Here is a 16,825-nt window from a genome sequence, read left to right as displayed (position 1 = left end):
CCTGCCCTTGTTAGACTTCCCAAAATGCAACACCGCACACTTCATTGTATTAAATTACAGTTCAGTCATCACATTTCTATCCATCGAAGGCCCACACGGTGGCGCAGCAGTAGAGTTGCTGCCTCACAGCGCCAGAGACCCGGGTTCCATCCCGACTACGGGTGCTGTCTGTACGGAGTTTGTACGTTCTCCCCGTGACATGCGTGAGTTTTTCATGGGATCTCTAGTTTCCTCCCACACTCCAAAGATGTGCAGGTTTGTATGTTGGAAGACGAGCGACTAGGCTTGTATACACTGGAATTTAGAAGGATGAGAGAAGATCTTATCGAAACATGCAAGATTATTAAGTGATTGTACACATTAGAGGCAGGAAACATGTTCCAAACCAGTCCCGAACCAGGGGCCACAGTTTAAGAATAAGGGGTAGGTCTTTTAGAACAGAGATGAGGAAAAACTTTTTCATCCAGAGAGTTGTGAATCTATGGAATTCTCTGCCTCAGAAGGCAGTGGAGGCCAATTCTCTGAATAAATTCAAGAGAGAGCTGGATAGAGCTCTTAAGGATAGCGGAGTCAGGGGGTATGGGGAGAAGGCAGGAACGGGGTACTGATTGAGAATGATCAGCCATGATCACATTGAATGGCGGTGCTGGCTAGAGGGGCCGAATGGCCTCCTCCTGCACCTATTGTCTATTGTTAATTGGTTTCGGTGAAAATGTAAATTGTCCCTAGTGGGTGTAGGATAGTGTCAATGAGTGGGGATCACTGGTCGGGGTGGACTCGGTGGGCCGAAGGGCCTGTTTCCGCGCTGTATCTCTAAACTAAACTAAAGATGTTGAATGTTTCTTTTGACAATTTGCTCTGTTTGGCTGCACTTGCCCAGACCAATCTCCAATTAGTGCAGCCCCACCACGGTTTATTTAGACATCGATAAAACATCAGGGAGTTAAATGGCACAGAGTTAAATATAGACGCAAGAGAGTCCCGCATGATTAACCTCCAGCCTTCCAGCGCACAACAATAGACAATAGACAATAGGTGCAGGAGGAGGCCCTTCGAGCCATTCAGCCCTTCGAGCCAGCACCGCCATTCAATGTGATCATGGCTGATCATTCTCAATCAGTACCCCGTTCCTGCCTTCTCCCCATACCCCCTGACTCCGCTATCCTTAAGAGCTCTATCTAGCTCTCTCTTGAATGCATTCAGAGAATTGACCTCCACTGCCTTCTGAGGCAGAGAATTCCACAGATTCACAACTCTCTGACTGAAAAAGTTTTTCCTCATCTCCGTTCTAAATGGTCTACCCCTTATTCTTAAACTGTGGCCCCTGGTGCTGGACTCCCCCAACATTGGGAACATGTTTCCTACCTCTACCGTGTCCAACCCCTTAATAATCTGATACGTTTCGATAAGATCCCCTCTTATCCTTCTAAATTCCAGTGTGTACAAGCCTAGTCGCTCCAGTCTTTCAACATATGACAGTCCCGCCATTCCGGGAATTAACCGAGTAAACCTACACTGCACGCTGTGTGAGCTCCATCCGTAATGTGTCCCAACACGCTGCTCGATACAAGGCACCTGGACAGGTACATGGATCACAACCATCATCGGCGGTCACTGGAAGTGAGTGTGACTGTCATCTCCATAGGGTCGGACGCCTGTGCGTGACTTTGTTTAACGTGGGGAGACTGGTGCACACACAGCCACCACACGGTCCTTGACAGATCTGGGTCAGGATCCAGTGGCGTGGAGTCCAAGACGACCGGGGACCCTTTTCTGCCGTGGCCTTCATCCATCCGCCTTCCCAGCCGTTGTGACGCTCCACTAAAGTCAGCCTCATCCTCCCTCCGCCTGTTCCACCGTTGAGGTCGTGGTTGGATCGCTCTTTGTCAGGGACCTCCCCCTTGACCTTACCGCCATGGGTGACCCTACCAGGAGCGTAGCTCCAGATGGCATCGCTCTCAGGATCTCAGGACCACACGAGCTTCTCCACGACACGGTGACAATCCACGGGGAAGGGAATGGGGAGGACACGTCTAGAGGGATGTGGGCCAAATGTGGGCAGGCGGGACTTGCATTTCAATTCAGTCAAGTTCAAATCGTGAAAGGCCTGGGTAGAGTGGATGTGGAGAGGATGTTTCCACTAGTGGGAGAGTCTAGGACCAGAGGGCACAGCCTCAGAATTAAAGGACATTCCTTTAGGAAGGAGATAGACAATAGACAATAGACAATAGGTGCAGGAGGAGGCCATTCGGCCCTTCAAGCCAGCACCGCCATTCAATGTGATCATGGCTGATCATTCTCAATCTCTCAATCAAGATGAGGAGTAATTTCTTTTGGTGGTGAATCTGTGGGATTCTTTGCCACAGACGGCTGTGGAGGCCACAAGTCAGTGGATATATTTAAGGCAGAGATAGATTGTTGATTAGTGCGGGTGTCAGGGGTTATGGGGAGAAGGCAGGAGAATGGGGTTAGGAGGGAGAGAGATCAGCCATGGTTGTTGGCAGAGTAGACTTGATGGGCCGAATAGCCTAATTCTGCCCCTATCATTTATAACCTTATGAGTTTAATTTAGTTTATTGTCACCTGTACCGAGGTACGGTGAAATGCTTTTTGTTAGAAACATAGAAACATGCAAAGTTAGAAAATAGGTGCAGGAGGAGGCCATTCGGCCCTTCGAGCCAGCACTGCCATTCAATATAATCATGGCTGATCATTCTCAATCAGTACTCCGTTCCTGCCTTCTCCCCATACCCCCTGACTCCGCTATCCTTAAGAGCTCTATCCAGCTCTCTCTTGAATGCATTCAGAGAATTGGCCTCCACTGCCTTCTGAGGCAGAGAATTCCACATAAGATCTCCTCTCATTCTTCTAAATTCCAGTGTATACAAGCCTAGTCGCTCCAGTCTTTCAACATACGACAGTCCCACCATTCCGGGAATGAACCTAGTAAACCGACGCTGCACGCTGAATTTCACGGCCACACACAGTCTCTGTCGGTCCCTGGAGGGTGGACCGTTTAGGGAGGAGATCGTTACACTCTGTGCCAAATTGCCGTCACGAATTCCCCGCATCACCAGCTCGGGGGCAAAGGACATTTATGCAACGGCCATTAATCTGCCAACGTACGTCAAACACCTTTCAAAAGTCAAGTGCAGGGAGAGGAGGTGTAAGTGGTTGTGAGATCACACTGCACATGAGTACAAGCAAGCTGTACACACACACGTACAACAGATATACCAGAGAGAACAAATACCACAGTGTAGAATATACACCCTTCAGCCAAAACATTATGCCCTGATGAGCCAAATCATTATGACCCCCTGCCTAATATGCTGTTGGTCCTCCGTGTGCAGCCCCATACGCAGCAGGGTGCGATGCACTGTGTATTGTGACACATTCCTCCCGTCACCACCATTAACATTTTCTGTGACTTGTGCCACAGTCGACCTTCTGTCGGTTCGGACCAGACGGGATAGCCTTCGTTGCCCTCGCGCATCGATGAGCCTTGGGCGCCCAACACCCTGCCTGTCGCCGGTTTGTGGTTTGTCCCTCCTCGGACCACTGTCGGTCGGTACTCACCACTGCTGACCGGGAGCACCCCACAAGCCTTGCCGTTTCACAGATGCTCCGACCCAGTCGTCTGGCCAGAACAATTTGGCCCTTGTCAAAGTCGCTCGGGTCTTTACTCCTGCCCATTTCTCCTGCATCCAACACATCAACTTCAAGAACTGACTGTTCACTTGCTGCCTAATATATCCCACCCCTTGACAGGTGCCATTGTAACAAGAAGGTCTGAAGAAGGGTCTCAACCCGAAACGTCACCCATTCCTTCTCTCCCGAGATGCTGCCTGACCCGCTGAGTTACTCCAGCATTTTGTGTCCACCTTCAACCATCGATCACCTGTTCACACTAGTTCCATGTTATCCCACTTTAACACAGCCTCAGAATTAAAGAACGCTCTTTTAGGAAGGAGATGAGGAGAAATTTCTTGAATCAGAGGGTGGTGAATCCGTGGAATTCTTTGTCACAGACGGCTGTGGAGGCCAAGTCAGTGGGTATATTTAAGGCAGAGATAGATAGATTGTTGATTCGTGCGGGTGTCAGGGGTTATGGGGAGAAGGCAGGAGAATGGGGTTAGGAGGGAGAGATAGATCAGCCATGATTGAATGGCGGAGTGGACTTGATGGGCCGAATGGCCTAATTCTGCCATTGTAGAATAGCCTAATTCTGCCCAATAGCCTATTGATTTCCTCCTGCATCTATTCTCTATGTTTCAATGTTTCTAAGAAGCCCAGAAAAACAGTTTAAAATCTGTGGGGAATTAAGGATTTAGTGAGAGAGAGAGAGAGAGAGAGAGAGAGAGAGAGAGAGAGAGAGAGAGAGAGAGAGAGAGAGAGAGAGAGAGAGAGAGAGAGAGAGAGAGAGAGAGAGAGAGAGAGAGAGAGAGAGAGAGAGAGAGAGAGAGAGAGAGAGAGAGAGAGAGAGAGAGAGAGAGAGAGAGAGAGAGAGAGAGAGAGAGAGAGAGAGAGAGAGAGAGAGAGAGAGAGAGAGAGAGAGAGAGCAAAGAGAGAACAAAGAGATTAGGTTTAGCCGAGAGAGGGGAGAGTGGAAATTAATAAGACAGCACAGTAGCAAGGTTCTTAATGGTATTGACAACCAGATGGTAAAAAGAATTGGCTCCGGAAACAATGGACGCATGGCCCTTCATCTTAATACGTGCACCAGAAATAAAAACTATCGCGTTGATCAGTAGTTCATTAAACTGACACTGTCAATCCAGTAGACCAGAGAGAAAAAAACAGTGGTGGTGGGGCAAGAAGGGGGCAGAGGAGATGGACTCAAAGAGCAGGACTTCTAGACGTTGGAGATACAGCCTGGAAACAGGACCTTCGGCCCAACGAGTCTGTGCCGACCAGCGATCACACCGCACACCAGCAATAATCTACACACAAGGGACAACTCTTCACCACAGACGGCTGTGGAGGCCAAGTCAGTGGATATTTTTAAGGCAGAAATAGATTCTTGATCAGTGCGGGTGTCAGGGGTTATGGGGAGAAGGCAGGAGAATGGGGTTAGGAGGGAGAGATAGATCAGCCACGATTGAATGGCGGAGTAGACTCGATGGGCCGAATGGCCTAATTCTGCCCCTATCACTTATGAATTTATGAATTTACTATTTTTATTACCAAAGCCAATTAATCTACAAACCTGTACGTCTTTGGAGTGTGGGAGGAAACCGAAGATCTCGGGGGAAAACCCACGCAGGTCACGGGGAGAACGTACAAACTCCGTACAGACAGCGGCCGTAGTCGGGATGGAACCCGGGTCTCCGGCGCTGCATTCGCTGTAAGGCAGCAACTCTACCGCTGCGCCACCGTGACCGCCCATTGATTCACTAATAATGTGCAGGGATGTTTATGAGGCTGTAACTGATAGACGACATAAAGGAAATCGACTATAGATGAAGTGATATCATGTGCGGCAGATTTTAATGCATTTGATAAACTGCCACGCCAAAAAGTTACTGGCTAAATTAATGCTTGTGGGACTGCGGGTGATGGTTTAATGTTCATTCAGGACTGATTTACGGTCGGGGGAACGATCAGAGGAATAAAGGTCTCCAGTTGTGAAAGTGATTGCCTGTTTGTGTCTCAGCCCCGAGTCATTTATATCTCAATTGACAGAAGAAATACGAAACCAGGGTATTCTTCAAAACTGCAAACCGCAAGGAAAATGTTGTGGTTGTTGGGAATGTGAAAGAGAAACTGAAAATGTTGTTTAAATCTAGGGTTGCCAACTGTCCCGTATTAGCCGGGACATCCCGCATTTTGGGCTAAATTAGTTTGTCCCGTATGGGATCGCCCTTGTCCCGTATTTCGAGCCAGCACCGCCATTCAATGTGATCATGGCTGATCATCCACAATCAGTACCCCGTTCCTGCCTTCTCCCCATACCCCCTGACTCCGCTATCCTTAAGAGCTCTATCCAGCTCTCTCTTGAATGCATTCAGAGAATTGGCCTCCACTGCCTTCTGAGGCAGAGAATTCCACAGATTCACAACTCTCTGACTGAATGGCCTACCCCTTATTCTTAAACTGTGGCGCCTCGTTTTGGACTCTCCCAATATTGGGAACATGTTTCCTGCCTCTAACGTGTCCAACCCCTTAATAATCTTATACGTTTCGATAAGATCTCCTCTCATCCTTCTAAATTCCAGTGTATACAAGCATAGTCGCTCCAGCCTTTCAACATACGACAGTCCCGCCATTCCGGGAATTAACCTGGTCAGACAGGCAGATGGACAAGCAGGGAATGGGTCATGTGCAGGCAGGGGAGAGATGGTCTGGGCATGACGATCGGCACAGACATATTCCGGGTAACCCAGACCATGAGAGTGTAACACTAATTAAGTAGTGCAACCAGAACTAACTCCATCTCCAGTTCCAGCAAAACCTGCAGCGGAGTTTCCAAATTAAACCCAGGTGGAAGTGCTGCTGTTAATCACTGAACTCCCCATTCATACAATACAGCTGCTGGCATCAGTGTTGTACAGTGTTCAAGAGCCTGATGGTTGCTGGGAAGAAGCTGTTCTTAGATAGAGTCACAGAGTGATACAGTGTGGAAACAGGCCCTTCATAGAGTCACAGAGTGATACAGTGTGGAAACAGGCCCTTCATAGAGTCACAGAGTGATACAGTGTGGAGACAGGCCCTTCATAGAGTCACAGAGTGATACAGTGTGGAAACAGGCCCTTCATAGAGTCACACAGTGATACAGTGTGGAAACAGGCCCTTCATAGAGTCACAGAGTGATACAGTGTGGAGACAGGCCCTTCATAGAGTCACACAGTGATACAGTGTGGAAACAGGCCCTTCATAGAGTCACAGAGTGATACAGTGTGGAAACAGGCCCTTCGGCCCAACTTGCCCACACCGGCCAACAATGTCCCATCTACACTAGTCCCACCTGCCTGCGCTTGGTCCATATCCCTCCAAACCTGTCCTATCCATGTACCTGTCTAACTGTTTCTTAAACGATGGGATAGTCCCAGCCTCAACTACCTCCTCTGGCAGCTTGTTCCATACACCCACCACCCTCTGTGTGAAAAAGTTACCCCTCGGATTCCTATTAAATCTTTCCCCCTTTAACTTGAACCTGGACGTCACAGTTTTCAGGCTCCTGTACCTTCTTCCCGATGGCAGGGGTGAGATGAGAGTGTGGGCCAGGGTGGTGTGGGTCAGTGAGAGTGTGGGTCAGTGAGAGTGTGGGTCAGTGAGAGAGTGGGTCAGTGAGAGTGTGGCCAGGGTGGTGTGGGTCAGGGTGGTGTGGGTCAGTGAGATTGTGGGTCAGTGAGAGTGTGGGTCAGTGAGAGTGTGGCCAGGGTGGTGTGCGTCAGGGTGGTGTGGGTCAGTGGGAGTGTGGGTCAGTGAGAGTGTGGGTCAGTGAGAGTGTGGGTCAGGGTGGTGTGGGTCAGTGAGAGTGTGGGTCAGTGAGAGTGTGGCCAGGGTGGTGTGGGTCAGGGTGGTGTGGGTCAGTGGGAGTGTGGGTCAGTGAGAGTGTGGGTCAGTGAGAGTGTGGGTCAGGGTGGTGTGGGTCAGTGAGAGTGTGGGTCAGTGAGAGAGTGGCCAGGGTGGCGTGGGTCAGGGTGTGTGTGGGTCAGTGAGAGTGTGGGTCAGTGAGAGTGTGGGTCAGGGGTGGTGTGGGTCAGTGAAGAGTGTGGGTCAGTGAGAGTGTGGCCAGGGTGGCGTGGGTCAGGGTGGTGTGGGTCAGGGTGGTGTGGGTCAGTGAGAGTGTGGCCACGGTGGTGTGGGTCAAGGTGGTGTGGGTCAGGGTGGTGTGGGTCAGGGTGGTGTGGGTCAGGGTGGTGTGGGTCAGGGTGGTGTGGGTCAGGGTGTGTGTGGGTCAGGGTGGTGTGGGTCAGTGAGAGTGTGGTCAGTGAGAGGTGTGGGTCAGGGTGGTGTGGGTCAGTGAGAGTGTGGGTCAGTGAGAGTGTGGGTCAGTGAGAGTGTGGTCAGGGTGGTGTGGGTCAGGGTGGTGTGGGTCAGGGTGGTGTGGGTCAGGGTGGTGTGGGTCAGTGAGAGTGTGGCCAGGGTGGTGTGGGTCAGGGTGGTGTGGGTCAGTGAGAGTGTGGGTCAGTGAGAGTGTGGCCAGTGTGGTGTGGGTCAGTGAGAGTGTGGGTCAGTGAGAGTGTGGGTCAGTGAGAGTGTGGCCAGGGTGGTGTGGGTCAGGGTGGTGTGGGTCAGGGTGGTGTGGGTCAGTGAGAGTGTGGCCAGGGTGGTGTGGGTCAGGGTGGTGTGGGTCAGTGAGAGTGTGGGTCAGTGAGAGTGTGGCCAGTGTGGTGTGGGTCAGGGTGGTGTGGGTCAGGGTGGTGTGGGTCGAGGTGGTGTGGGGTCAGTGAGAGTGTGGTCAGGGTGGTGTGGGTCAGGGTGGTGTGGGTCAAGGGTGGTGTGGGTCAGTGAGAGTGTGGCCAGGGTGGTGTGGGGTCAGGATGGTGTGGGTCAGTGAGAGTGTGGGTCCAGTGAGAGTGTGGCAGTGTGGTGTGGGTCAGTGAGAGTGTGGGTCAGTGAGAGTGTGGGTCAGTGAGAGTGTGGCCAGGGTGGTGTGGGTCAGGGTGGTGTGGATCAGTGAGAGTGTGGCCAGGGTGGTGTGGGTCAGGGTGGTGTGGGTCAGGGTGGTGTGGGTCAGTGAGAGTGTGGCCAGGGTGGTGTGGGTCAGGGTGGTGTGGGTCAGGGTGGTGTGGGGTCAGTGAGAGTGTGGGTCAGTGAGAGTGTGGCCAGGTGGTGTGGGTCAGTGAGAGTGTGGCCAGGGTGGTGTGGGTCAGGGTGGTTGTGGGTCAGGGTGGTGGTGGGTCAGGGTGCGTGGGTCAGGGTGGTGTGGGTCAGGGTGGTGTGTGGTCAGGGTGGTGTGGGGTCAGGGTGGTGTGGGTCAGTGAGAGTGTGGGTCAGTGAGAGTGTGGGTCAGGGTGGTGTGGGTCAGGGTGGTGTGGGTCAGGGTGGTGTGGGTCAGGGTGGTGGTGGGTCAGTGAGAGTGTGGGTCAGTGAGAGTGTGGCCAGGGTGGTGTGGGCCAGGGTGGTGTGGGTCAGGGTGGTGTGGGTCAGGGTGGTGTGGGTCAGTGAGAGTGTGGGGTCAGTGAGAGTGTGGCCAGGGTGGTGTGGGTCAGTGAGAGTGTGGCCAGGGTGGTGTGGTCAGGGTGGTGTGGGTCAGGGTGGTGTGGGTCAGGGTGGTGTGGGTCAGTGAGAGTGTGGTCAGGGTGGTGTGGGTCAGGGTGGTGTGGGTCAGGGTGGTGTGGGTCAGGGTGGTGTGGGTCAGGGTGGGTGTGGGTCAGGGTGGTGGGGTCAGTGAGAGTGTGGGTCAGTGAGGAGTGTGGCCAGTGTGGTGTGGGTCAGGGTGGTGTGGGTCAGGGTGGTGTGGGTCAGGGTGGTGTGGGTCAGTGAGAGTGTGGTCAGGGGTGGTGTGGGTCAGGGTGGTGTGGGTCAGGTGGTGTGGGTCAGTGAGAGTGTGGCCAGGGTGGTGTGGGTCAGGATGGTGTGGGTCAGTGAGAGTGTGGGTCAGTGAGAGTGTGGCCAGTGTGGTGTGGGTCAGTGAGAGTGTGGGTCAGTGAGAGTGTGGGTCAGTGAGAGTGTAAGTGGCCAGGGTGGTGTGGGTCAGGGTGGTGTGGATCAGTGAGTGTGTGGCCAGGGTGGTGTTGGGTCAGGGTGGTGTGGGTCAGGGTGGTGTGGGTCAGTGAGAGTGTGGCCAGGGTGGTGTGGGTCAGGGTGGTGTGGGTCAGGGTGGTGTGGGTCAGTGAGAGTGTGGGTCAGTGAGAGTGTGGCCAGGGTGGGTGTGGGTCAGTGAGAGTGTGGCCAGGGTGGTGTGGGTCAGGGTGGTGTGGGTCAGGGTGTGTGGGGGTCAGGGGTGGCGTGGGTCAGGTGGTGTGGGTCAGGGTGGTGTGGGTCAGGGGGTGTGGGTCAGGGTGTGTGTGGGTCAGTGAGAGTGTGGGTCCAGTTGTGAGAGTGTGGGTCAGGGTGGTGTGGGTCAGGGTGGTGTGGGTCAGGGTGGTGTGGGTCAGGGTGGTGTGGGTCAGTGAGAGTGTGGGTCAGTGAGAGTGTGGCCAGGGTGGTGTGGGCCAGGGTGGTGTGGGTCAGGGTGGTGTGGGTCAGGGTGGTGTGGGTCAGTGAGAGTGTGGGGTCAAGTGAGAGGTGTGGCCAGGGTGGTGTGGTCAGTGAGAGTGTGGCCAGGGTGGTGTTGGGTCAGGGTGGTGTGGGTCAGGGTGGTGTGGGTCAGGGTGGTGTGGGTCAGTGAGAGTGTGGTCAGGGTGGTGTGGGTCAGGGTGGTGTGGGTCAGGGTGGTGTGGGTCAGGGTGGTGTGGGTCAGTGAGAGTGTGGCCAGGGTGGTGTGGGTCAGGGTGGTGTGGGTCAGGGGGTGGTGTGGGGTCAGGGTGGGTGTGGGTCAGGGTGGTGTGGGTCCAGGGTGGTGTGGGTCAGGGTGGTGTGGGTCAGGGTGGTGTGGGTCAGGGTGGTGTGGGTCGAAAGGGTGGTGTGGGTCAGGGTGGTGTGGGTCAGTGAGGAGTGTGGCCAGGGTGGTGTGGGTCAGGGTGTGTGGGGTCAGGGTGGTGTGGGTCTCTGATGATGCTGGCTGCCTTTGTGAGGCAGCGACTCACATAGATCCCTTCAATGATGGGGAGGTCAGTACCCGTGATGGAGCGGCAGTGTGGGGTGGGGAGGTCTGGGCAGAATCCACCACTCTCTGTAATCTCCTTGCTTCATGGGCGACTCCAGAAAAAGACATCCTTTTACTGTCTAAAGGACACAGTCTAAGAATAATGGGGAGGCCATTTAAAACTGAGGTGAGAAGAAACTTTTCCACCCAGAGTTGTGAATTTGTGGGATTCTCTGCCACAGAGGGCAGTGGAGGCCGATTCACTGGATGAATTAAAAGAGAGTTAGATAGAGCTCCAGGGGCTAGTGGAATCAAGGGATATGGGGAGAAGGCAGGCACGGGTTACTGATTGTGGATGATCAGCCATGATCACAATGAATGGCAGTGCTGGCTCGAAGGGCCGAATGGCCTCCTCCTGCACCTATTTTCTATGTTTCGTGATCTCCTGCCATTTGATTGCTATCCAAATATTGTGGATTTAAAATGTATATATTTGCAATCATAGCCAGTTACTCGAGATTCGGAATATGCAAATACAATGTCTTAGTGTTCAGCTGAATTGAAACACGCCATTAGCATCCAGTTTTAAAACTTATTTCAGAAGAAATGATGTTAATATCCATTTTCTCCATTTATGTTATCTCCTTTGAGAATAGAAATGGGTAAATTGATTAGGTTTGCCCTTGTGTGTCTGGTCATGATAACTCTTTTGTAAGACTGCTGACTCCAAAGATCTGATCATGTACAACCAGATTATATCTGAAACACAGAAATCCCTGCTGAGACTGCACACAGTCATAGAAACATAGAAACATAGACAATAGGTGCAGGAGGAGGCCATTCGGCCCTTCGAGCCAGCGCCGCCATTCATTGTGATCATGGCTGATCATCCACAATCAGTAACCCGTGCCTGCCTTCTCTCCATATCCTTGATTCCACTAGCCACTAGAGCTCTATCTATCTCTCTTTTAAATTCATCCAGTGAATTGGCCTCCACTGCCCTCTGTGGTAGAGAATTCCACAAATTCACAACTCTCTGGATGAAAAGGTTTTTCTCATCTCCGTTTTTTTCTCACCTCAGTTTTAAATGGCCTCCCCTTTATTCTTAGACTGTGTGGCCCCTGGTTCTGGACTCACCCCAACATTGGGAACATTTTTCCTGCATCTAGCTTGTCCAGTTCCTTTCACAATTTCACAGTTTCAATAAGATCCCCTCTCATCCTTGTAAATTTCCAGTGAATACAAGCCTAGTCGACCGATTGTTTGATATCATGGCTCTGTGAATTTCCTTCTGCTTTTGGCACATTGGGCCTTTATTCAGTCAGATTATAGAGTTGCAGTTGTATAAGTCGTTGCAGTTGTATAAGTCGTTGGTGAGGACACCATGTTATAGAAAAGATGTTGTCAAGCTAGAAAGGGCGCAGAGTAGATTTAGAGGATGTTGCCAGGACTAGAGGATGTGAGCTACAGGGAGAGGTTGAGCAGGCTGGGTCTCTATTCCATGGAGTGCAGGAGGATGAGGGGAGATCTTATTGATCCCGATCTATAGGCCATTTAGAGCAGAGATGAGGAAAAACTTTTTCACTCAGAGAGTTGTAAATCTGTGGATTCTCTGCCCTCAGAAGGCAGTGGAGGCCAATTCTCTGAATGCATTCAAGAGAGAGCTAGATAGAGCTCTTAAGGATAGCGGAGTCAGGGGGTATGGGGAGAGGGCAGGAACGGGGTACTTATTGTGGATGATCAGCCATGATCACATTGAATGACGGTACTGGCTCGGTAATGCGGTACTTACCCCTTATTCTTAAACTGTGGCCCCTGGTTCTGGAGTCCCCCAACATGGGAACATGTTTCCTGCCTCTAACGTGTTCAACCCCTTAATAATAGGACAGGTTTGGAGGGATATGGGCCAAACGCAGGCAGGTGGGATTAAGTGTAGATGGGACGTGTTGGTCGGGCATGGACAAGTTGGGCTGAAGGGCCTGTTTGCCACACTGTGTGACTCCGTGACTGTAAATGACGATCGTCCTCATTGGGAAGACTGGTGCAGGATTAGAGACCAGCGTGGGTTCCGAATATGCCATCTGTCATTGCTTGTGAGTGTATTAAATCACATCAACTCACCCACCTAGAAATCAGCTGTGTGCTATTTAATCTGCCTAGATGTTACACCACTTCTCTCATGTTATTTTTTACAAAGCCAAACGTCACGTATATATTTTCCCAACGGTTTCATGAAATTACCTGCCTGCAACCAAAGAGTTTTTTAAAGAGTTGTTCATATTCATCTCCAGCTTTGGCAGATTGAAGACACTTCTCTCAGGACATCAGCTTCCATAAACCTTTCTCCAAATGCATCATCAGGCCGCACGTTGTAGATGAGAGTCGATCTGTCGTACCGCCCCCCCCCCCCCCCCCCCCCCCCCCCCCCCCCCCCCCCACTCCCCCCTCCGTCCTCGTGACGTCTGTCCCCCATCTCACCTCCTCTTGTCAACTCGGGACCACCCTGGAAACTTTGAAACAACTGACTATAGTAACAGTAAATTAAACTCAAACTGAGCGCTTTCATTATTTATCTGTAACCTAAAACTCTCGTTTGTTTGTCTGTTTGTTCCTGAACTACAGCCAAAACGGTGCATGACAGCGTGACAACTTTAGGCCCACCTTACTCACTCGGCACCCCTTTGGTGCTAATGGAAGAAGGTTCATTGACATCGGTGTTATATTATTAAAGTTATTCACATTTTAAAGTTTTAAATCTATCTCCTAGGGAGGGAGTGGGGAGGGAGGGGGAGGGAGGGAGGGAGGAGGGAGGGAGGGGGGAGGGAGGATAAGGAGGGTTGAGGGGGATGGAGTGGGGGGAGGGGAAGGGGGGGAGGGGGAAGGGGAAGGAGAAGGGGAGGGAGGGAGGAGGGAGGGTGGGGAGGTGGGGTGGAGGAGGGGAGGGGGAGAGGGGGAGGGGGAGTTGTGAATTTGTGGAATTCTCTGCCACAGAGGGCAGTGGGGCCAATTCACTGGATGGATTTAAGAGAGAGTTAGATAGAGCTCCTAGGGGCTAGTGGAATCAGGGGATATGGGGAGAAGGCAGGCACGGGTTACTGATTGTGGATGATCAGCCGTGATCACGATGAATGGCAGTGCTGGCTGGAAAGGCCGAATGGCCTCCTCCTGTACCTGTTTTCTATAAGAACGACTTGCTCCAGTTAATCAAACTTGGATCATACAAGGAGTTAAATCCACAATGATGGGCTTATTGATTGAACGAGCTCAGTTAATGGTCCCGGTGATTGCAATGAGGTCAGTAAGATGCACTACCTGCTGGAGTTAACTTCCTGTGAATCAGTAGATAATGCGTGGGTGACTGAGAGACCGAGTCAAATCAGTGAATTACTGACAGATCAGAAAGTGCAAGAAAGGGACATTTATATACTTTACATAATTGAGGCATGTTGGAAGAAGAAGAGTCAGCCTGAAGAATCGTCCCGACCCGAAACGTCACCTATCCATGTTCTCCACAGATGCTGCCTGACCCCGCTGAGTTACTCCAGCACTCTGTGAAACGTCACCTATCCATGTTCTCCACAGATGCTGCCTGACCCGCTGAGTTACTCCAGCACTCTGTGAAACGTCCACCTATCCATGTTCTCCACAGATGCTGCCCTGACCCCGCTGAGTTACTCCAGCACTTCAGTTAGAAGTAAGTACTGGAGGTAACTTTATATAATATATGTTTGTGTTTATGAGGTGTAAAACCAAATTATTTCAGGAACTCCCAATGTGTTTTAAGCCAATGAAGTATTATGACATTGGCCAGGCCGTTGTGTAAGATGTTGGTTGGGCCACATTTGGAGTGGAGTGTTCTGTTTTGGTGACCCTGCTAAAGGACCAATGTCATTAAACTGGAGAGAGCGCAGAGAAGGTTTCCAGGGATGTGGCCCGAGCTCGAGGGCCTGAGATACCGGGAGAGGGTGGGGGCTAGGACTGTATTCCTTGGAGCACAGAGGATAGGGTTGCCAACTTCCTCATTCCCAAATACGCTGCACGTGACCACACCCAGCCAGCGGCCACGTGTTCCCGCTCCACCAATGGCGGCCGCGTCGGCCGGGAAGCGGGTTCCTCCGCAACCTCCGTTGGGCGGCGTCCGGGCCTACAATGCCGGGCCTACAATGCCGGGCCTGCAGCGTCCGGGCCTGCAGCGGTCCCTGGGCTGCAGCGTCAAGGCCTACAGCGTCGGGGCAATAGACAATAGATAGACAATAGACAATAGACAATAGACAATAGGTGCAGGAGGAGGCCATTCAGCCCTTCGAGCCAGCACCGCCATTCAATGCGATCATGGCTGATCACTCTCAATCAGTACCCCGTTCCTGCCTTCTCCCCATACCCCCTCACTCCGCTATCCTTAAGAGCTCTATCCAGCTCTCTCTTGAAAGCATCCAACGAACTGGCCTCCACTGCCTTCTGAGGCAGAGAATTCCACACCTTCACCACTCTCTGACTGAAAAAGTTCTTCCTCATCTCCGTTCTAAATGGCCTACCCCTTATTCTTAAACTGTGGCCCCTTGTTGTGGGAAATGTGTAGAATGATGAGAGGCGTAGTTAATGTAGACAGGCAGGACCTTTCTCAAGTGAAATGGAAATGTCAAAGACTAGTGGGCATAGCTATAAGGTAAGGGAGACAAAGTTTAAATGAGATGACTGCTATACCGACATTTAGTAACAAAAACATAATAAAAATGGTTGGACAGGTACATGGATAGGACAGGTTTGGAGGGATGTGGACCAAACGCAGGCAGGTGGGACTCGTGTAGCTGGGACATGTTGGCTGGTGTGTGCAAGTTGGGCCGAAGGGCCTGTTTCACAGACTGCTGGAGTAACTCAGCGGGTCAGGCAGCTTCTCTGGAGAAAAGGAAAAGGTGGTGTTTTTGGTCGAGACCCTTCTTCAGACTGAGAGTTTAGCTCAGTTCTCTAATGATCATCTAATGATCAACAAACTGCTCTGGCAGCCGGTGGTGTATGAACGTCTCGAGGGCTTTGTGATATTGACTTGCCTTGGCAAGGCCCGATAACTCTGGCAAGCTATGTTGCCTTCCAAGCACAAGACGTGGCAGTGCCAGAGATGGCGGTGAAGTGCTAATTGCCTGCTGTACTGCAGCAGTTATAATCTGTGCCACTCACAGCCTGCCAGCCACTCGCTGGTCTTTTGTTTCTCCCCTCTGCCCTGGTACAGCTCAGAATGGAGAAGAGCAGAGCGAATGGGCCTGCAGACACTGGGAGTACCGTGTGCAGTTTTGGTCTCCAAACTTGAGCAAGGACAATGTGGATAAATGTGAGGTTATCCACTTTGGGGGCAAGAACAGGAAGGCAGATTATTATCTGAATGGTGTCAAGTTAGGAAATGGGGACGTGCAACGAGATCTGGGTGTCCTAGTGTATCAGTCACTGAAAGGAAGCATGCAGGTACAGCAGGCAGTGAAGAAAGCCAATGGCATGTTGGCCTTCATAACAAGAGGAGTTGAGTATAGGAGCAAAGAGGTCCTTCTGCAGTTGTACAGGGCCCTAGTGAGATCGCACCTGGAGTACTGTGTGCGGTTTTGGTCTCCAAATTTGAGGAAGGATATTCTTGCCATTGAGGGCGTGCAGCGTAGGTTTACTAGGTTAATTCCCGGAATGGCGGGACTGTCATATGTTGAAAGACTGGAGCGACTGGGCTTGTATACACTGGAATTTAGAAGGATGAGAGGGGATCTTACTGAAACGTATAAGATTATTAAGGGGTTGGACACGTTAGAGGCAGGAAACATGTTCCCAATGTTGGGGGAGTCCAGAACCAGGGGCCACAGTTGAAGAATAGGGGGTAGGCCATTTAGAATGGAGATGAGGAAAAACTTTTTTAGTCAGAGAATTGTAAATCTGTGGAATTCTCTGCCTCAGAAGGCAGTGGAGGCCAATTCCCTGAATGCATTCAAGAGAGAGCTGGATAGAGCTCTTAAGGATAGCGGAGTCAGGGGGTATGGGGAGAAGGCAGGAACGGGGGTACTGATTGAGAATGATCAGCCATGATCACATTGAATGGTGATGCTGGCTCGAAGGGCCGAATGGCCTTCTCCTGCAACTATTGTCTATTGTCTATTACACACATCCTTTCCAAAATATTCCAGTTCTGATAGTCAGGCCCTGATGTTGTTC

This window comes from Rhinoraja longicauda, chromosome 4, assembly GCF_053455715.1.
Source record: "Rhinoraja longicauda isolate Sanriku21f chromosome 4, sRhiLon1.1, whole genome shotgun sequence".
NCBI classification, from domain to species: Eukaryota; Metazoa; Chordata; class Chondrichthyes; order Rajiformes; family Arhynchobatidae; genus Rhinoraja; species Rhinoraja longicauda.
Note: the sequence above shows the minus strand (reverse complement) of the source record.